The following is a 23,187-nucleotide window of genomic DNA, read 5'->3' as shown; positions in this document are numbered from 1 at the left end:
GATGGAAGCAACTACATCTGAGCGTTGATTGGACAGCATAAATTCCGACACGTTTGCCATTGGTTCACGTAAACGGCAATAACAGTCGTTACACAAGTGTGGGTAAAGAAATAACGTAAGAAAACAATTTATTTAATAATACTTATTACTTAGATAATTTTTAAACAGAATCTTCTAACAATTTGTAATTCTTAAACGTTTTAACGTAATATGTGAAAATAAGCTTCCGGTTATACGACGTCATTAGGGGCTTCCGCTTCCGGTTGTACGACGTCATTAGGGAGCTTCCGCTTCCGGTAAAGCAGAACAATTTAAACGAAGATTGAAAAGAAGAGCCATGCATGCATACATTCAACACGGGTTTGTAAAATTTTATGAGGAGCGCTATACTAGTTGTAATGCTATGAAAACGGGGTTTTATATATGTTTTCACAACACAAGTTGATGAGAAAGTTTGGGGTTTGTTTGTGAGTATGTAGGTAGCTAGCTATAGGTAAGTATTGGGGCGTATTCATTACGCCGATTCTGTTGCCAGAAATGTCTTAATCGGGACGAAACTGGGGGGTGGGGTGAATATTAGTTTAGACTAATACTTACACCCCAGGGCCTGTCTTGCTGGTCGTGTAACATGCTAAAGATGCACAGTCATTTGCAACCTTGTGACAAACTCTTGCAAGGACAATTGCTTGTGGCGAAACGAGGTTGCATAAATTAAAATAAGGAAGCTAAGGCGTGACTTCTCGAGGTTCAGGAGTTTCACGTGCGATGTTCCTTGGACAGATTCTCTACGGAGAACCCTGCTTTCCACGGCGGTGACGGAACCACATGTATCCTCACCTTTTCTTGAAGCAGGAAGAAAAAGCCATTTGCGGTAACCAGACATTGTTTGCAAGGGGAAGATTTTCCTGTCATGCGCTGTCGAGTTACCACATTCTATTACTAGTATCTGTAAAGTTGGGATCCATTCTTTGGCCATCACCAGCTGTCTGCTGACCCAGCTTTGGTATTCAATTACCTTTGTCATACTTTATATAAACCCTGCTCTCTCTCTCTGTGTGTGTAGATCATGGTGGGTGTCAGAGCGGTCTCTCCTGTCCTTTAGGGATCCCTCACAGTGAAGCATGATGATCAGAGTACAGCTGGACTGTGGAAGTCTGTCTTTCTCCTACCCAGTCAACAGAAAACATCTCCACAAGTTCACACATCTATGGAGACGTTTTCACCTACTTCTGTAATCTGGATGAAGACACACACCACCCTCTGAAACTGCTACCAGAATATATGTCTGTACGTGTGGAAACTTGTTTCTTTTTCAACAGTTACCTTCAGAATTGACTTCAGGTTACTTTTTTGCGTGCATTTTCTGAGGGCTTCTGAAATTGTAATTATATATGCAAAACCTGTGCAGCCACATACTGTAGTTTTATGTTCCTCAGCTGTTAATCCAGATCAGAACGGTTTCTGTTCAGATTGATGTTTGCTAATTTCCCTTGAGCCTTTTGCATTGTGTTTCTGCTTAACATAAGTTTGAGATTTAACAAACAAGAGGCAGGGTCTATAAATCTGCATATAAACTCCATTTGTTTCAGAGGTCAGGCTCTGTTGGGCGATTAGGCCTAGCTTGCCGCCAGCACTCTAATTCATACAAAGGTGTTCAACGAGGGTTACGGTAAGGGCTCTGCAGGCCAGTTAAGTTCTTCCACACCGATCTTGACAAACCATTTCTCTATGGGGCGGCAGGGTAGCCTAGTGGTTAGAGCGCTGGACTAGTAACCGAAAGGTTACTAGTCCAAATCTGTTCTGCCCCTGAACAGGCAGTTAAGCCACTGTTCCTGTGGGAACCACAGAATCGTCTAGAATGTCAACCATTGTATGCAGTAGAGGTAAGATTTCCCTTCTAGAACTAAGGGGTCTAGCCCAAACATGTAAAACAACCCCAAACCATTCCTCCTCCACCAAACTTTACAGTTGGCATTGGGGCTTGTGGTGTTTTCCTGGCATCTGCCAAATGCAGATTTGTCTGTTGGACTGACATGGTGATTCCCCTGCTCCAGAGTCCAATGGTGGCGAGCTTTACACCACTCCAGCTGAGTTTGGCATTGCGCATGGTGATTTTAGGCTTATGTGTGGCTGCTCGTCCATGGAAACCCATTTCATGAAGCTCCCGTTGAACAGTTCTTCTGCAGATGTTGCGTCTAGAGGCAGTTTGGTAGTGAGTGTTGCAACCGAAGACAGACTATATAATTTTACGCGCTTGAGCTGTTGTGCCTAGACATTTCCACTTTACAATAACAGCACTTACAGTTGACTGGGGCAGCTCTTGCATGAACTGACTTGTTGGATAGGTGGCATTCTATGACGGTGCCATGTTGAAAGTAACAGCTCTTCAGTGAGGCTTTTCCTCTGGCTAAGGAGTTTTAAAAATTTTTTTTTTTTTAACTTACCTGACAGCAACGGCTGTGGCTGAAATAGCCGACTACAAATTTGAAGGGGTGTCCACATACTTTGTGTGTATAGCTAGATATTGTATATGACAGGATTGCATTACCAGGTTAATTGTGATTATGCCCTAGGAGGGATTATAACGTAGAGGAGTTCTAGTGTGTTCAGGTTAAATTCTCTTTTTGACACAACTATTTTTTTTACTTGTGTGGAACTAAAGTTATTTCACTACTTCGTTAGACATTGTTACAGCCTGAACAAATATAATAAAATGTGGATATTCTTCATGTTAGGGTCTGACATCTAAGCGTCCTGATGGCAAGGCAGACGAATGCAAATCTCTTTGAAACCGAAGAATCTATTGGAGAAATAAGTGGTCGCCAACTGAATGTGCTTCAAGCTAATTTGAATATTTTTAATAGACCTTTCCTTGTTGATACCCAAATCTTTTTCCTCAAACATTGTTTCCTATCACTCCTTGGCTTGATGAAATCTATTTTTTTTATCAGATGGTGTTGAAGGGAGACAATTGCATTCAATAAAATCAAACTTTAAAAAAAAAAATGGAGATTGTAATTTTATAGACTGTTATGGATATGCATTCACATTTGTCCTTATTTCATATTAATTGTGCATTGCACCATCACCTGTAGCGCTTGCCTGTCCTTTCCTACTCTCTGCACCCCCAAAACAGCCCAAAACATTGCACGTTTTTATTTCCGTGTGAACTTTCTCTGCAGTGTCTGATAATGGCAGAAGAATGGCACATCATCAAACATATCTCTCAGGTGAGAGGGAAGCTATTCTGAAGACTTTCACCAGGCAGCTAAATATGCACCTGGACAGGGTTAGAGTTGAGGCACACCCTCTGAAACTACACTAACCAACTGTCAAGTCCACTTCAGTTGTCGTCCTGACATTTTATATTTGACATTGATGAGCTGAGTAGTGTGTCACTCAGGACCACTGTAGTGGAAAAAATTAACATTAACATCAACATTTTTTTTTCTCCCATTGTGCCCTTTATTTGGAGATGGACCTGTTCACAGACAGACAGGGTGGCAGGGTCCTCATGGCTTTACTGGAGGAACTGGTAAGGATCCATCAGCCCTACTGTGTTGGTGGTCTAATATCGGCCATGTTTCACTGGAGGTGTTCTGATATAGGCCTACTGTACATTGTTTTGTTACAGTAGCCTATGTTGTGCGTTCCCCACAGTAAACAAATGGCCTATCCATTATTTATTGTGTCAGGTTTGTGGTGGTGCGTGACTTTGGGCAGAACCTGGTGCAGTGGCCTGTCCTTCCTGGCTCTGGTTAAGTCGATAGATCCCGGCCTAGTGGACATGAGGGACACACTGCCCAGGGAGAATGTAGAGGAAGCCTTCAGGATAGCACAGTATGGCCTGGGGGATCCCACCACTACTGGAGCCTGACACCCTACAGAGTGAACTCCCTTCTTGTTAATACACAGTGGAAACCAAGCATCTAGATGAGCCCAGTGGCTTTTGCTGCACAGCGATGTACTGTCTATCATCAGTAGACACAGGTCTCTGCTTTGTAATATCTTGTTTATTTTTGCTAATACATGTCACACACAGTACTCCAGGTGAACAGTCCATAACCTGTGTCCCAGTTCCTAGAACACTACCCTGGACTGGACGAATGTGTAATTGTTCCACACTACGCTATTCTTTCAAATGTTGCTTTACCAACCATTTACATGTATAGGGCAATATTCTTTAAAAGCCTTTGACAAGACAGTGGCTCTTAATAAAATACAACAATAAGGGCTTCTTTCAATTATTATGTTTGTTTTCCAATAGGACAGTGCATCTGACTTTGACATGATCGTAATCCGGTTCAGAGACAATACTAACCAACACCAGAGACCCTCAACCCAGCAGAGAGCACTGTCCCCAACCCTGACCCAGACCTCTGATTCCACCAGATGTCTCTGGTTTGGGAGAGGACCAGGGAGCAACCACCATGGCTGATGAGGACCTCCAGCCATGTAGTGGAGACCCAGGTAACTCCCTCTCCCCTGGCTGAACACATTTTGTCTGCCCAATCCAGTATATATTATGACTCTCTCACAACATGGCCCTCAAAGCACCATAGGGGAGATTGGAATCAGTGTATCAGGAGTACTATGATTCCCAGGGGGTCAAATGCCCCATTGGGTCTGAGTAAAGGTACTTGTTAAATCTCAATCTACACTCTGCTGACAAGGACGTGTGGATCTGGACAGAGAAGGCCGCCGAGGAGGAGACGTCCGCGCAGAGCTCGCTGTTCTCCCAGAGAAAGGGGTCTACACACTGTCTCAGACGAGGAGGACGCACACGTATAGCTACGTTCTGGCACTGAACAAGGAAGCTCTATGGAGTAATATCAGGGTTAGAGCCGACAGCGAGCGGCTTGGAGTCAAACCCTCTGGTCGGTATTAGATCTGAATGTAACAGAGGTGATCGACAGTGAAGCTGAATGTTGAGCCACAGCGTATGGAGATGTCAAGTCACCCTGAGGAATGGTGCTGTTGAGAAGGAAGGAGAGGGAGCCCAGTCTAAAGACCAGAACACTGGGCTGTATTCAGGAGAGCATTAATGAAGTGGCAAACAGGAATATTTAAAGGAATAAGTGAGTGGAGAAGAGACCTTTTGGTGACAAACAACAGCAGGAAACACAGTCCCTGAGCAACAGGAAAGAGACGGAGAAATAGATGGACGACAGAGAGATGGCAGAGGTTGGAGAGAGTGGTTGTGGAGGAAGAGGTGAGTGCCGAAGGAGGGGAAAGAAGAGGATACAGCTTTGAGGGAGGAGGGTGAATTTGGCGAGGAGGAAGGAAAGGAGGAGCAAGGAAACAGTGAAGAGGAGGAAGAAAAAAGTGGAGTGAAGAGGATGATTATCTCAGGGAAGAAATTGTACAGGACAGTGGCAAGTTGCATGACTGTGTAAAATGAGTGTAGAAGAGGAGGAAAATAAAGAACTTAGAGGGGGTAGAGAAGAGATAAGGGATATGAATCGGAAGGGGAGCTTTTGAAGGAGGCTGGACAGGGCAGTAACAAGGAGCAGCGGGAGGGAAAGCACACAGTCCCTAAGCAGGAGAGGCTAGATGTCACAGAAGACATAGATAGGATGGCAGAGGTTGGAGGAAGATGTGAATGCAGAGGATGGCTTTGGAGAATAGGTGGAGAAAGGAAGAACATGTTTTATTTCACCTGGCAAGTCCGGTAAGAACAAATTCTTATTTACAATGACTGCCTACCCCGGACCCAGATGACACTGGGCCAATTGTGCGCTGCCCTATGAGACTCCCAATCACGTCCGGATGTCATTCAGCCTGGATTTGAACCAGGTACTGTAGTGACACCTCTTGCACTGAGATGCGGTGCCTTAGACCGCTGCACCAACTCGGGAGGCTGCTGTGCTATTCTGGAGGCTGCTGCGCTGTGAAGTTGAGAAGGATATGGAGGTTACAGAGGGAGTCCATCTCAGGGAGGACACACAAGATGACAGTGCTGAGGATTGGGACACATCCTTCTCATCGACATAGTGACTTCACTCTTCCAGAAAAATGGATTCCTGCAAACAGTGGCAATTCCCAGGCATTAGGGTATGTTCATTCATACAGTGAATATTCTCTCCTCTGAACATTATACCAACACTGCAATTGTCTCAAGGAATTGCCTTCAGTTAACTCGAGGTAAATTCAATGTTCTGGTTGTCTCCAGGTTTCAGTCATTTATGTTTGCTGTTTCTCTCTGGTCTTTCAGTGATTGTGTTATTTCTAGGAATGTTGCGCCCCCTTGTGGTGTAATGTCAGAGCTGGCGCTGCTAGTTCTGTGGATTCTTCTTTACCGTCTCTTCATCCTCACCATCTGACCTGTTCTACAGATACCTCAGACCCAATTAAATCATGGTTACACTTGTGAATATCATTTTGACAAAGTTACCCGTTTAAGGTACATGCCTATGAACTCAACAAATTGAGAGAGCTGTCAGTTCAGGACCTAATTTAGGGATTCATGATGTCTGGGTTGTCTTTCTCTAATCCAGACCTCTTTATAAAATGAGTTCAACAAAGCAACCGCAGTCCAACCGAACTAAGTTAATTACACTAGTGTATTCTTAGCCACAAGATGGCAACATAAGGCCAGGTAAGTAGTGTCTCTCAGATGAGTTCCAGTGCTGTAGGCCTGGTAACAAACTGACTGCCAGGTAGTTAATTAGCATGGGTGTCATTGTGAGTTCAAGCAAGCAGTGATTAATCAGCACATTGACATTTCAACAGACGTACTAGTATTAACAAGCTTCGTCAAAAGCTGCAAACATTCAAATAATGAGCTGAACATTGGGGGTTAATTAAAAAGACAACTTTGATCATATTTGATGTGCAATTTTGATTATTACATTACTTTTGTATCTTCTGTGAACATAAGCATGCCTTGAATGTGTGTATGTATGTATATATATATATATATATATATTTTTTTTTAAAAAGAATGGGTATATGCTCCATTGTCCACAGTCAAAATACAGTAAATGGTTAATGACAGATGTTGTTCATACTTTGGATAAACACATTTATTTGGCTGGGAGTTTGTATGAAGCCAGTGCAGCAGAGGGTCGACCACTAAAGGGAATGTTACATAAAACAAAGTTTTTTAAAAAGTTTCTCAGCTCATCTCTGTGTGTGAACAGCAAACACACTGCAGGCAGCGATGAGAAGGGGCCATCTGGGGACCGAGTGTCTCTCTGCTACCCACTCGCCATGTTTTAATGTTAAGTGTTAATAATGAACAGTGTAACATGGCTTACAGTGCTATCTGGGCTCTTAGGCATACTATTCAGTGCCTTGGCAGCACTGCTAGAGAACCCTCCCAGAGGAACGCCAGGGGAGGAGAGGAGGGCCAGTGCCCCCAGCAGCTGGACACAATGCTGCCCCTACCATGACCTTGCCAGCAGCCGGCTGGGCCACAGCCTCCTCTTTCCCCCCTGGGCCTGGTCTTGGCCCTGGGTCTTCTCTCCAGGGTCTCTGGACCGAGCTGCTCACAACCTTGGGGTTGGGGCACGTGAGCGGGGAGAGGCTATGCTGCCTGCCCTCACACCGCTGGAGGAACGTGGGTGGGGTGGGGTGGGGCTCAGCTGACGGTGTGGATTGGCCTGCACATGGACAGGAAACCAAAGCCAGACTACCAGAAGTTACTCAAGAATCTTATTGCCCCAACCCCAGAAGGCCATGGCCAGCGTAAACAACAACACAGCACTGGAAACGCTGGTCAGAGACCTGAAGCTCAGTCACGATGGCTCAGACAAACTCATTCTGATGAACCTTATACATTTTAAAAGGTACAATGTTCCCTTTTTAGAAAAATATATAATTACGAGTTCTCTGATGCAAATGAAAGGAATATATTTGTTTAACTCAGTAGTTAATTATTCTCTTTGTCAAATTAGTTCTGAGCACAGTAAATAATGTAATCTTTATCTTTAGTGTAGACCAGTGGTTCCCAACCTTCTTTGGTTACCATACCACCAACTGAATTTCTCTCTGCCCAGAGTACCTCTGAAGTACCCTCTTATGCATTTTACCAGTAACCTTATGGGCGAGTTTTCAAGTATTCACTGTGGATAGGCCCATGTACCCCCAGGGGTCCGAGTACACCTGGTTGGGAACCACTGGTGTGGCCTACAGTATATGAAATAAACCTAACAAGATATTATGAAAGTACTATGTTTGTAATTGAATGACAGGGTAGGAAAGTGTCGTCCACAGTGCATTTGATATTTGCAAACCCCTACAGGTAAGTGGAGGCATCCATTCGACGGGCGTCACACCGTCAACGACGTTTCCACGTGAACGGGTCGCCGCGTGTGGAAGTTCCCAGGATGTTCCGTGAAGTCTACAGAGCTGAGGAAGCTGTATGATACTAACTCTTCCACCACAGTGCTGTGGCTACTCTACTCATCCTTCCTCCCCTGACCCCCTCCACCAGGCCTCCCCCAGACTGGCCTCCCTCCTGCTGCCCAAGGGAGAGGTTCAGCTCCCGGAGGAGTGTCTCTCTGCAGCCAGGATGGACTTTTGGCTCCAACCTGAATCCTGGGTACACTGGCTTCGACTCTCCTCAAAGGAGGGAGCAAGTGGGTGTATGTTTGTTCGAGTGTGTGGGTGAATGGGTGACTGTGTCTGTGTGGGCAGGTGGATGGATTTGTGTATATGTTTCTGCGTGTGTGAATGTGCACGTGCATATGCGAATGCGTGGGTTTGAATTGTGGGTGTGTGTTTGTTGGTGGGTGTATATTGATTGATGGTGTGCTGTGTTGAGGGACCTTTTCTACAGACCCACTCTTGTCATGAGGTGCGTGTTGTTTAGCAGAATGATGAATTGTGCTGAGCTGATCCCGAGTCAGCAATAATTACTTATTTCTGCTTCAGTAAGCGTCAAGTCGCCTAACGCATGGGCTCATGCAATAACAAGACAGCTTTCTAAACACAATCCATTAACACATTGATTGGTATTTTTACACAGGCAGTCATAAATCCACTTCCCAAAGTTCCTCATGAAGAAATGCTGCAGTTTGTGAAGTCTACTGAAAGCGTCTGGGGTATCAGCCGACTTCTCTGGGGTTTCTTTAAAGAATACCCTGAAACTCATTCAGGTAGGAGGATAACTGGAAAGCTTTAATGTGACAATACATAAAGATTGTTAGGGTTGGAAAAACCATAGCTTATTTGCTATTTAATCAGGATAAGGAATTCTTACAACCAACAAAGTTCTACTTAGTACAAGTGTATCAGAAAGTATTTGGGGCAGAGATGACACTTCCCCTCAGTTTGTATATGTATTTATTTATGCCAAGGCAGCAGCTACTCTTCCTGGGGTCCAGCAAAATTAAGGCATATATACTATTTCTGAAACATTACAATACATTTACAAATTTCACAACACACTGTGTGCCCTCAGGCCCCTACTTCAAATCAAAAATCAAATTTATTTATATAGCCCTTCGTACATCAGCTGATATCTCAAAGTGCTGTACAGAAACCCAGCCTAAAACCCCAAACAGCAAGCAATGCAGGTGTAGAAGCACGGTGGCTAGGAAAAACTCCCTAGAAAGGCCAAAACCTAGAGAGGAACCAGGCTATGTGGGGTGGCCAGTCCTCTTCTGGCTGTGCCGGGTGGAGATTATAACAGAACATGGCCAAGATGTTCAAATGTTCATAAATGACCAGCATGGTCGAATAATAATAAGGCAGAACAGTTGAAACTGGAGCAGCAGCACGGCCAGGTGGACTGGGGACAGCAAGGAGTCATCAAAGTCCTGGGGCATGGAGGGCTCAGGTCCTCTGAGAGAGAGAAAGAAAGAGAGAATTAGAGAGAACACATGTGGGGTGGCCAGTCCTCTTCTGGCTGTGCCGGGTGGAGATTATAACAGAACATGGCCAAGATGTTCAAATGTTCATAAATGACCAGCATGGTCGAATAATAATAAGGCAGAACAGTTGAAACTGGAGCAGCAGCACGGCCAGGTGGACTGGGGACAGCAAGGAGTCATCATGTCAGGTAGTCCTGGGGCATGGTCCTAGGGCTCAGGTCCACCGAGAGAGAGAAAGAAAGAGAGAGAGAGAATTAGAGAGAGCACACTTAAATTCACACAGGACACCGAATAGGACAGGAGAAGTACTCCAGATATAACAAACTGACCCTAGCCCCCCGACACATAAACCACTGCAGCATAAATACTGGAGGCTGAGACAGGAGGGGACAGGAGACACTGTGGCCCCATCCGAGGACACCCCCGGACAGGGCCAAACAGGAAGCATTTAACCCCACCCACTTTGCCAAAGCACAGCCCCCACACCACTAGAGGGATATCTTCAACCACCAACTTACCATCCTGAGACAAGGCTGAGTATAGCCCACAAAGATCTCCGCCATGGCACAACCCAAGGGGGGGCGCCAACCCAGACAGGATGACCACATCAGTGAATCAACCCACTCAGGTGACTCACCCCTTCCAGGGACGGCATGAGAGAGCCCCAGCAAGCCAGTGACTCAGCCCCTGTAATAGGGTTAGAGGCAGAGAATCCCAGTGGAAAGAGGGGAACCGGCCAGGCAGAGACAGCAAGGGCGGTTCGTTGCTCCAGAGCCTTTCCGTTCACCTTCCCACTCCTGGGCCAGGCTACACTCAATCATATGACCCACTGAAGAGATAAGTCTTCAGTAAAGACTTAAAGGTTGAGACCGAGTTTGCGTCTCTGACATGGGTAGGCAGACCGTTCCATAAAAATGGAGCTCTATAGGAGAAAGCCCTGCCTCCAGCTGTTTGCTTAGAAATTCTAGGGACAATTAGGAGGCCTGCGTCTTGTGACCGTAGCATACGTGTAGGTATGTACGGCAGGACCAAATCAGAGAGATAGGTAGGACCAAGCCCATGTAATGCTTTGTAGGTTAGCAGTAAAACCTTGAAATCAGCCCTTGCTTTGACAGGAAGCCAGTGTAGGGAGGCTAGCACTGGAGTAATATGATAAAATTTTGGGGTTCTAGTCAGGATTCTAGCAGCCGTATTTAGCACTAACTGAAGTTTATTTAGTGCTTTATCCGGGTAGCCGGAAAGTAGAGCATTGCAGTAGTCTAACCTAGAAGTGACAAAAGCATGGATTAATTTTTCTGCATCATTTTTGGACAGAAAGTTTCTGATTTTTGCAATGTTACGTAGATGGAAAAAAGCTGTCTTTGAAATGGTCTTGATATGTTCTTCAAAAGAGAGATCAGGGTCCAGAGTAACGCCGAGGTCCTTCACAGTTTTATTTGAGACGACTGTGCAACCATTAAGATTAATTGTCAGATTCAACAGAAGATCTCTTTGTTTCTTGGGACCTAGAACAAGCATCTCTGTTTTGTCTGAATTTAAAAGTAGAAAGTTTGCAGCCATCCACTTCCTTATGTTTGAAACACATGCTTCTAGCAAGGGCAATTTTGGGGCTTCACCATGTTTCATTGAAATGTACAGCTGTGTGTCATCCGCATAGCAGTGAAAGTTAACATTATGTTTTCGAATGACATCCCCAAGAGGTAAAATATATAGTGAAAACAATAGTGGTCCTAAAACGGAACCTTGAGGAACACCGAAATGTACAGTTGATTTGTCAGAGGACAAACCATTCACAGAGACAAACTGATATCTTTCCGACAGATAAGATCTAAACCAGGCCAGAACTTGTCCGTGTAGACCAATTTGGGTTTCCAATCTCTCCAAAAGAATGTGGTGATCGATGGTATCAAAAGCAGCACTAAGGTCTAGGAGCACGAGGACAGATGCAGAGCCTCAGTCCGATGCCATTAAAATGTCATTTACCACCTTCACAAGTGCAGTCTCAGTGCTATGATGGGGTACTTCACCACTACCACATATCTACAATACAAAATCCACGTGTGTGTTTGTGTGTGTGTAGTGTGTATGCATGTGTCTGTGGCCATGTTTGTGTAGACCTCTTGCACCAAATCTTCTCAACACATCTCTCTCTCTCTCTCTCTCCTCCCCCTCCCCCTCTCTCTGTGGGCTCTAGAGGTGGATGAGACTGAGTCAGAGGGGGAGGGGAGTTTGGACATCGCCCTGGACTTCTGTCCCTTCCAGTATTTCTTTCGACAGACCATTTATGCTTCGAGTGTATGATGAGCTCACAGGCCTCATCCGGCTCATAGGGACAATCATGGACCCGACAGAAATATAACATCCTCAGTCTTTTTCTTTTGTTGTCACTCATACCACTGTTTGTGTCCCTTTGGTGATCATAAGATGAAGAATTGTTTTCAGATCATGGAAAATTATCTTTTTTCTTTTTAATATGTACCCTGTGATATAAACTTGGGAAATGTTGCATCGGAAACGGTATTTGTGGACTGTCTGTGCCTTTGAAATGGATACTTTGAAGCGTATGTTTTGATCATTAAAATCGGATTCAGAAACCACCTGCTCGTTTGCATTTAGCAGATTTCCATAATGATGGGATGAAAGGGCATTTGTTAAAGAAAACTGGTAAGAATGTACTTGTTCTGCTCTAGATTCGGTTTTGCTTTAATATTTGAGATAAAACACTTTCTTCTGTTAATAAACTAGTTTCATGTTCTATACAGGTTAGGGCAGACTTTTATTACATTACAACTTCAATTAGGATGAAAGAACACTAGAACACATTGATTGACAATCATTTCAATGACAGAGACAGCATAGCATTGAACATCATCCTGTCCTTAGGCAACGAGTTTAGAATAAAAAAGGTGCTATATACACAGTGCACAAAACATTAAGAACACCTGCCCTTTCCATGACGGACTGACCAGGTGAATCCGGGCGAAAGCTTTGATCCCTTACTGAAGACACTTGTTAAATCCACTTCAGGGTCAGCATCCCTGTGGAACGCTTTCGACAGCTTGTAGAGTCCATGCCGCGATGGACTGAGGCAGTTCTAAGGACGGGGGAACAGTGTTCCTAATGTTTTGTGTACTCGGTGTACAGTCGTGGCCAAAACTTTTGAGAATGACACAAATATTAATTTCCACAAAGTTTTCAACTTCAATGTCCTTAAATATTTTTGTCAGGTGTTACTATGGAATACTGAAGTATAATTACAAACATTTCATACGTGTCATATGCTTTTATTGACAATTACATGAAGTTGATGTAAAGAGTCAATATTTGCAGTGTTGACCCTTATTTTTGAAGACCTCTTCAATCCGCCCTGGCATGCTGTCAATTAACTTCTGGGCCACATCCTGACTGATGGCAGCCCATTCTTGCATAATCAATGCTTTGAGTTTGTCAGAATTTGTGGGTTTTTGTTTGTCCACCCGCCTCTTGAGGATTGACCACAAGTTCTCAATGGGATTAAAGGTCTGGGTAGTTTCCTGGCCATGGACCCAAAATATCAATGTTTTGTTCCCGATCCACTTAGTTATCACTTTTGCCTTATGGAAAGGTGCTCCATTATGCTGGAAAAGGCATTGTTCGTCACCAAACTGTTCCTGGACGGTTGGGTGAAGTTGCTCCCGGAGGATGTGTTGGTACCATTCTTTATTCATGGCTGTGTTCTTAGGCAAAATTGTGAGTGAGCCCACTCCCTTAGCTGAGAAGCAACCCCACGCATGAATGTTCTCAGGATGCTTTACTGTTGGCATGACACAGGACTGATGGTAGCGCTCACCTTGTCTTTTCCGGACAAGCTTTTTTCCGGATGCCCCAAACAATCGGAAAGGGGATTCATCAGAGAAAATGACTTTACCCCAGTCCTCAGCAGTCCAAACCCTGTACCTTTTGCAGAATAGCAGTCTGTCCCTGATGTTTTTCCTGGAGAGAAGTGGCTTCTTCAGCCGTGTCCTCGTCAACACTCACACCTGTGTTAACGAGAGAATCACTGACATGATGTCAGCTGGTCCTGTTGTGGTAGAGCTGAAATGCAGTGGAAATGTTTTTATGGGGAAATCAGTTCATTTGCATGGCAAAGAGGGACTTTGCAGTTAATTGCAATTCATCTGATCACTCTTCATAACATTCTGGAGTATATGCAAATAAACATCATACAAACTGAGGCAGCAGACTTTGTGAAAATTAATATTTGTGTCATTCTCAAAACTTTTTGCCACGATTGTATAACCTAAAAGGGTTCTTCTGTTGTCCCTGTAGGACCCTTTGAAGAACATTGATTGGTTCCATGTAGAACCCTTTCTACAGAGGGTTCTACATGGAACCCAAAATTGTTCTACCCCAAACAAAAAATGATTCTACCTGGAACATAATAGGGTTTTCCTATTGGGACAGGCGAAGAACCCTTTTGGAACCCTTTTATCAAAGAGTGTACATTACAAGATGGAGTTCAGTTTTAGAATCAAACATTTCACGAAGACACACACAGAGACAAAGCTCTGATTCAATTTTTCCATGCTGGAGTCCCACAGATTACATGGTGATATTTCAAACTCGGGGAGATGAAAATGATGAATAGAATAGAGCAAGATGAATCAGACAGCAGATCCCTCATGAGTGGCAGGAATATGTTGGCTCAATAATCTGTTCCCAGCTTTCAACAGTGACCGATCACCATCATAAGCCAATCGGTGGTTCCAATATGGAGTTTAGTTGTACAGCTACAGTTCTACAGGGGTGGAATGCCATAAAACATTGTGGAGATTGTAAAGTATTCATGGTAGTCCTGCTTTCTGAAATGACAGGACTACAAACAAAGAACGACCTACAATAATGAAGTAATTCGGATTTTTTTTGTGTGATGCAGGGAAAGAATGACAGACTTCTTGATGTTGCACCTCTTCATTTGTTTTGAGTTATTTTGAAAAGCACCAAGAATACCGGAACATCCTTTAAACCCCGCAGTGCTTTTCTCAAGAGGGCTGAGCCATGTTGCATCATGATGTAAGCTAGTCAGCCTGGCCAGATGAATATCCTGTTCAGCCAGGTCAGTGAGTGGGTCTGGTAAATAATTGATTAAATGTGATTGGCTGATCCTCTCAGGACCATAAATTGACAGAGTTCCTGCCAAACTGTCTCTGGCAAAGAGGACATGGAAGGTAGGCACTGTTTTGAAAGTGTTTGATTATATCATAGTTTAGTTATGATAGTTAGCAGTACCTAGTTATAATAAGCATTAAGTGCTTCATCTGTGAGAATGAGTAGGTGTTTGCAAGGTGAAATGGTAATACAAATGTATCAAATTCTATGCCCAGGAAATGTTCCTATGTTAGGTTAAAATGAACATATGCAGTACTGTGTATCTTATCAGTGCTGAGTTCCTTCACTCTTTTAGCCAAGCCATGAGGTGTGTTAGTTGTTAAACAGGGTTTCAAAATGACTGAGATGATAAAATACCCAAATTGTACACATTTTATATTGTGTGTATTGGAATTATTTCTGGACAGGTGCTAGAGTATGGTAACGCTTTACTTAAAGGGACACTTTTCATTACCTCCAGCGCAATACCGGTGTTCATATATGTGAAATCAGCGCATTTCTAAGTTTAGTTGAAAAAAATTAAAGTTACAATGTTTTACCCAATGACATCATCAAAACCTGAAACATTTTAAAAACAGTGATCTTCAAAAACTGAGATTCGTGGTGATGTGGGAACAAAGAAAATAACATTCCTCTGACCAGGAACTCGTTGCAGGTTTTTGAAAATCCATTTTTTAATCCTTTAATCCTACCCTGTGATGTCACAGAAGCATTTTTAGGACCTTTCTTGTCTTTTTAACCACAGATAAGTAGAAATGCATCGTTTTCACATATGTAGAAATATGGTGCTAGAGATAATGAATATAGGATTGAGTAGTGGCAGAATTGCCCTTTAAAGTACATTACATAACCAAAAGTATGTGGACACCTGCTCATCGAACATCTCATTCCAAAATCATGGGCATTAATATGGAGTTGATCCCCCCTTTGCTGCCATAACAGCCTCCACTCTTCTGGGAAGGCTTTCCAATAGATGTTTGCTGCGGAGACTTGCTTCCATTCCGCCATAAGAGCATTGGTGAGGTCAGGCGATAAGGCCTGGCTCGCAGTTGGTGTTCCAATACATCCCAAAGGTGTTCGATGGGGTTGAGGTCAGGGCTCTGTGCAGGTCAGTCAAGTTTTTCCACACCAATCTTTTGTATCTTGGAAAGTCTACACATTCTAGTTATCAGATTCACATGGAATTGTTGTGCAATTTAAATGGTTAAATATGAAACTATTTGTGAAAAGATTAAATGTAATTTTAGCCTCCTAAATAAGATAATTGTTTCATAGTAAAACTTAGGCCCAGTCAGTGGCCACACCCAAGTGAACAGACATTGGTTGAGAACTATGAAACATGCTCTTCTCTCCCACAGTATAAAAGCCTGTTTACGGATGTTGACCTTAGTTCCAGAAATGTGAGGACTGATGTCCAACCGTTTAGAAGGGCGAATTTGAACATGGAGGTGAATTTTGACTAGACCAGCCAGAATACAGCACGAGCTGATTATGGAAACTTGGTATGAACTTTGAACTATTATTCACTAAAGAAGAAGTTATATATCCTAGACGTCAAGTTATCAGCTACAGCTGTAAATGTACGTGGTCTTGGAAAGGACATACAATCTCCTAAGAACAACAGGGTACTTCAACGTAACCGTTCTACAACATTACGACCAGAAAGATTCTTCAAAGGTGATCTCTGCTGGGCAAACCAGTCTTCCATCTTCAATCGATTCGCAGCTCAGAGTAATAATATATATTGCATTTTCCTTTTCTGAATGGGCGGTTATTAGAATGCATAAGATGATGTATTTACGGTAGCATAGCTTCTCAAGGTCCGATAGAGAGCCAATTCCTTTGTCCCTCCGTCTTCCTACTCTTTCATTCAAACCCAACTCCCTTCCTTTGTGCAACCAGCCATGATATCGAGTTAGTCCAACAGGTGCTTTCCTTGACACGATTAGTAATATATGTATGATCTATCCTGTGTATATACAGTTGAAGTCGGAAGTTTACATACACCTTAGCCAAATACATTTAAACTCAGTTTTTCACAATTCCTGACATTTAATCCAAGTAAAAATTCCTTGAAGGCCGTCGTGGTATCTGCTTGAGGAGGTATATACACAGCTGTGACGATAACTGATGAGAATACTCTTGTGAGATAATATGGTCGGAATTTGATGGTAAGCAATTCTAGGTCCGGTGAACAGAAGGACTTGAGGTCCTGTATGTTGTTATGGTTACACCATGAGTTGTTAATCATGAAGCATACACCCCCACCCTTCTTCTTCCCAGAGTGATGTTTATTTCTGTTGGCGCGAAGCATTAAGAAACCCGGTGGCTGTGCTGACTTCGACAACTTATCCCGAGAGGGCCATGTTTCTGTGAAACACCAGACTCAACGTCAACAGTGAATAGGCGACTCTGGGATACTGGCCTTCTAGGCAGAGTTGCAAAGAAATAGCTATATCTCAGACTGGTCAATAAAAATAAAAGATTAAGATGGGCAAAATAACACAGACACTGGACAGAGGAACTCTGCCTAGAATGCCAGCATCCCGGAGCCGCCTCTTCACTGTTGACATTGAGACTGGTGTTTTGTGGGTACTATTTAATGAAGCTGCCAGTTGAGGACTTGTGAGGCATCTGTTTCTCAAACTAGGCACTCTAATGTCCTGTTGCTCAGTTGTGAACCGGGGCCTCCCACTCCTCTTTCTATTCTGGTTAGAGACAGTTTGCGCTGTTCTGTGAAGGTAGTAGTACACAGCATTGTACGAGATCTTCAGTGTCATGGCAATTTCTCGCATGGAATAGCCTTCATTTCTCAGAACAACAATAGACTGACAAGTTTCTGAAGAAAGTCTTTGTTTCTGGCCATTTTGCGGCTGTAATCGAACCCACAAATGCTCATTCTCCAGATACTCAACTAGTCTAAAGAAGGCCAGTTTTATTGCTTCACCACAACAGTTTTCAGCTGTGCTGACATAATTGCAAAAGGGTTTCTAATGATCAATTAGCCTTTCAAAATGATAAACTTGGATTAGCTGATACAACATGCCATTGGAACACAGGAGTGATGGTTGCTGATAATGGTCCTCTGTACGCCCAGGTAGATATATAGTCCAGCTACAATAGTCATTTACAACATTAACAATGTCTACACCGTATTTCTGATCAATTTGATGTTATTTTAATGGACAAAAAATGTTATTTTCTTTCAAAAACGAGGATATTTCTAAGTGACCCCAAAATTTTGAACAGTAGTGTGTGTATATATATTTACAAAAAAAGATATGGGGGATTGGAAATGATGCAGACAATTACATTGATAGAAACTACAATCTATATTCAATATTAAAGCTGATCTACCCCCCAAAAATATTTCCCTTCACTGGAACTAAGTGGCCTAGCACAAACCATGAAAAACAGCCCCATACCACTATTCCTCCTCCACAAAACTTTACGGTTGGCATTCAGTTGGCATAGCGTTCTCCTGGCATCCGCCAAACCCAGATTTGTCTGTCGTACTGCCATAGGTGAAGCGTGATTCATCACTCCAGAAAATGTATGTCCACTGCTCCAGAATCCAATGGGTGTCCAGGTATATAAAATTCGGGCTATATCTTGTTGTGCGATAGCAACTGTGTTGCTCTGCGTATCCTGGGCCGCGCCCCTCAATGGGGACCACGCCGTCACACAGAAGACCACACTCTCCACCATGCTGCCGTGGAGTCCTGGCACAAGCTGGCCCCCCATAACGCAGACTTCACCTTTGCCCTCTGCAGGAGCCTGAGCGAAGCCAACACTGAGATCAAGAACGTCTTCTTCTCTCCTCTGGTAATTGTCACTAGCCTGGCTATGCTGTCCCTTGGGGCTAAGGGAGACACCCACAGCCACCTGTACTCTGCTCTAGGCTATGGTGCCTTTACACCGGAGCAGGTGAACGAGGCCTACAAGCACCTGAACCACGTTGGGCCACACTTGGGAGGCCATGCAGCTGGACATGGGCAGCGCCGTGGCCCTGAGGGATGGATTCAAGCCCCTGGCCAAGTTCCCGGAGGATGCCAGCACTTCTATGCCAGCGAGGGCTTCACCATTGACTTCAAGAACCCGTCGCCGAGATCAACGAGTTCATCGCCATGAAGACCTAGGACAAGATCACAGACCTGGTGAAGGATCTGGACCCTGATACGGCCATGGTGCTCATCAACTACGTCTTCTTCAGATGTAGGAGGACACTGTAGTAGGACAGAACGGGCTTGCACTTATTGTTTGCTTTTAGAACAATGATAGAATACACTTGACTGACTGTCGTATTGTTTGTTTCCACACGTGGTAAACAGAAGATGTGTCAATTAATAATTAAAAGAAAACGTATGTGCAGAACGAAAAACAATTTAGGCTTGTAACATTTAGTCTATTTTTGGCTTCCCCGTGTTTATTACACCTTGGTAGCAATTTCCTCTACTTCCCCAAGGAAGTGGGATAAGCCCTTTGATGCCAAGCAGACCCCCAAGGTCAATGTGGACATGAAGAGGACGGGTCTTTATGAGTTGAACCAGCATAACTTCTCCACCCGTGGTCATGCTGCCTTACAAAGGAAACAAGAGCAAGATGGCGCAGGTGGAGGCCTTCATTGACAAGATATACCTGAAACATGTGCATGAGAAACTGTTCAGGTGAGAACACTTGATTTTATAGGACACTTTTGTAGTTTAACATTCTCTATTCGTTCATGGCATGTGGTCTGTGTAGCACTTGGAACTAAAGCCTCTTCAGGAGGTGAGAAGATAAAAGGGCACTTTTTCATTATAACATTATCTATTCTTAATAACAAAGCTGACTTTTCTGCCATCTCTGAGGAAACCAAACTGAAGGTGTGGTTTCCTAAGCTAAGGACTCTGGGACTAAACACCACCCTCTGCAACTAGATCCTGGACATCCTGACTGACCGCCCCCAGGTGGTAAAGGGTAGGTAACAACACATCCGACATGCTGATCATCAACACTGGGGCCCTTCAGGGGTGTGTGCTCAGTCCCTTCATGTACTCCCTGTTCACTCACGACTGCATGGCCAGGCACGACTCCAACACTATCATCAAGTTTTGCCAATGTCAGAGGAAGGCCCTAAAAATTGTCAGACTCCAGCCACCCTAGTCATGGAATGTTCTCTTTGCTACCTCACAGCAAGTGGTACACGAGCGCCAAGTCTAGGTCCAAAAGGCTTAACAGCTTCTACCCCCAAGCCATAAGACTCCGGAAAGGCTAATCAAAGGGCTACCCAGACCCCTATTTTACGCTGCTGCTACTCTCTGTTTATTATCTATGCATAGTCACTTTAACTCTACCTACATCTACATATGCAACAAATAAAATTGGATTTGATTAGGTTCTGATGATGTACCATCCATCTCAGGTCTCTTTCTCTTGTGCCACAAAGTGAAGAAGGATTTCTATCCATCATTACCTCTGTACCGGTACCCCCTGTATATAGCCTCGTTATTGTTATTTTACTGCTGCTGTTTTATTATTTGTTACTTTTTTCAAATTTGTACTTATTTAAAAAAAACTGTGATTTGATTAGGTTCTGATGATACGTACCATCCATCTCAGGTCTCTTTTCTCTTGTGTGCCTGAGGGAATTGGGAGCAAAGTAGAAGAAGAGTTTCTGTCTCTGATGGAATAATTCCTTTTGATTTTATTATATTATATTATGGCCACTTAGAGGACAATGGTGTCTGACATCAAATGAACCCATCCATGTTCCCACCCCAGGTGACCCACAAGACTGTGCTGAGTCTAGACGAGAAAGGGACCGAGGCGGCCGCTGTCACTATGATAGAGATCATGCCCATGTCCCTCTCAGACACCATCATACTCAACAGGCCCTTCCTGCTCTTCATCCTGGAGGACAACCAAGAGCATCATCTTCGTGGATCACCAACCCCACAGCCGAGTGAAAGACGGAGAGGGATGGAGGGAGACATAATGAGTGGGAGGAACATCTGAGGAGATTGAAGGAAGGTCTTTGTCTCTCATGCTAGTGGTGAAACATAAAGGATCAGAATCTGACTTTTCGGTTTGCTGTAGAGCATTCATGTGTTGGATGTTTTGTCTAGGCAAGTCAGGGAGTTTTGAACCCATACATGTGTTTGACTATTTACTGCATACCTAGAAGAATAGGGTCGTGTGTATGTGTGTGTCTCTGTGTTTGCGGTTCTGTCAAAATGTTACTGATGTCCATAGCCTCCATTTGATTGACTCTGTAGTTGTCTTCAGATAATCCAATTGGACAAAGGGCTTCATTAGCCTTTCTGGAATGGATGTTTTTTTTCTAATGCATCTCCCAAAAATGTACTGTTTTTTTTGCGAAAGACACTGGTTAGATAATAAAAAGTTAAACATGAACCCACAATTTTGAATAGTTTATACTGGACTGATGTCTCAAGCATAGGCTTAACTGCATGCAATTTTACTGATGGCTCCTCTTAACTGAGATCATCTCAACATATAATTTGGCAAAGATGACATAGGTCTAAAATAGCATCTCAATGGGGTGTCTCGAGAACTCTAAACATCTCATGGGGTGTCTAATCTACCCATGCGTCTCAGACCAGATCATAAAGCATCCACCATTTTGACCACACAAAAAAAACTGCTTTGTACATCCGCTTCTTCAAACCCCCTCGTCGTCTCAACCCCAAACCCCAGTCATCTCTTATCTGCTCCTCCATATATTGAATCTTAAAAGAGATCAAAGGGCGTGATATGCACAAGGCCAGGCATGGAGATGGATTGTGTGAAATGGCCATCTATAATGCATAGTAAGGACAGGAGCTCATCACATCAAGCCTGTAGTTTTAATCTGCGGTTCATGCATGGTTGCGTAAGAACTACCTCGTATTACTGCTGGATCAGAGAGACTGGAGAAACAGAAACAGAATCATTGGGGCAGAATTGTGAAGAGAGAGAGAGGGGGGAAAAAAACAGTAAAGAAGAAAGTTGACTGAAGAGAACTTTGACCTCTATGTACCATCTTCTTCTTGAAGGCCCCAGCAGTCATTTGAACGTCTAAAAGATAGAGATATTATGGTGGGGGCCCACATTGAATTAATGATAACTCGCTCTAGTCTACCTGAACGTTTGTTTAATATAAGCCTATTATGGTGCTTTTTATTCCATCAATTGTTTTCTGCCTGAGCTTTTTGTTTGATGTTTTTCTTCAGTTTGTGTATCACAGATCAGCTCAGCTGTTGACCATATCACTAAATCTATGCTTTGAAGTTTTACCGTCCTACCATTATGTCTCTAACCTGTTTTTACGTAGCATTTCAATCCGTTTTATTTTTGTAATTATCTTTTTAGTCAAATGTTTTTTTTTTCTTTTTCAAAGTTTACACAGACAACAAAACAAAGTGCAACATACAGACAGTGTACAGGGAATAAAGTACAAATACAGTAAAAAAATATGACAAAGGAGCAGTCATTAAATAAAAGGACAGCAGTATAGGTTACAGGGCCTTCAGAAAGTATTCACACCCCTTGACTTTTTCCACATTTTGTTGTGTTACAGCCTGAATTTATAATGGATTACATTCATATTTTGTGTCACTGGCATACACACAATACCCCATAATGTCAAGGTGGAATTATGCTTTTCCAAATGTTTACAAATAATGACTCAGGGGTGTGAATACTTATGTAAATTAAATATTTCAGTATTTCATTTTCAATACATTTGCAAAAATGTCTAAAAACACGTTTTCACTTTATCGTTATGGAGTATTGTGTGTAGATGGGTGATATTATTTTGAATTCAGGCTGTAACACAACAAAATGTGGAATAAGTCAAGGGGTATGAATACTTTCTGAAGGCACTGTATATGGAGCATTTGTGAGAGGCTTTCTACATATTTCCAGAACTTTTCAGTCCTCTGGCGTAAGTCAAAAGTTCATTTTTCTAGTGGTAGAGTAGCAGAAGCCCGAGAAAGCCAAATCCTCACAGATGGTATTTCAGGTGTGAACTACAAAAAAAAAAAGACATTCCAAGTCAGTGTCACGTTCTGACCATCGTTCGTATGTGTTTTCCTTGTTGGTCAGGACGTGAGCTGGGTGGGCATTCTATGTTGTGTGTCTGGTTTGTCTATTTCTATGTTTGGCCTGATATGGTTCTCAATCAGAGGCAGGTGTTATTCATTGTCTCTGATTGGGAACCATATTTAGGTAGCCTGTT

At 43.3% G+C, this 23,187-nt stretch overlaps 1 long non-coding RNA gene, 1 other non-coding gene and 1 pseudogene across 2 annotated transcripts; all 3 read left to right on the top strand.

Annotated features, from left to right (window-relative positions):
• Nucleotides 1-94: 94 nt before the first annotated feature.
• On the top strand, nt 95-2,424 carry LOC135564306 (uncharacterized). The gene is made up of 2 exons (XR_010460891.1): nt 95-360; nt 1,064-2,424. It is a non-coding gene; the product is annotated as an uncharacterized LOC135564306 (long non-coding RNA).
• LOC115108802 (small Cajal body-specific RNA 13) lies at nt 647-934 on the top strand. Its single transcript, XR_003860393.1, has one exon. It is a non-coding gene; the product is annotated as a small Cajal body-specific RNA 13 (non-coding RNA).
• Nucleotides 2,425-18,543: 16,119 nt separating the features above from the next.
• On the top strand, nt 18,544-20,963 carry LOC115107500 (alpha-1-antitrypsin homolog; annotated as a pseudogene).
• The last annotated feature ends 2,224 nt before the right edge of the window (nt 20,964-23,187 follow it).

Source organism: Oncorhynchus nerka, linkage group LG24, assembly GCF_034236695.1.
Source record: "Oncorhynchus nerka isolate Pitt River linkage group LG24, Oner_Uvic_2.0, whole genome shotgun sequence".
Taxonomy (NCBI): domain Eukaryota; kingdom Metazoa; phylum Chordata; class Actinopteri; order Salmoniformes; family Salmonidae; genus Oncorhynchus; species Oncorhynchus nerka.
Note: the sequence above shows the minus strand (reverse complement) of the source record. Positions and strands in the feature narration are given on the sequence as shown.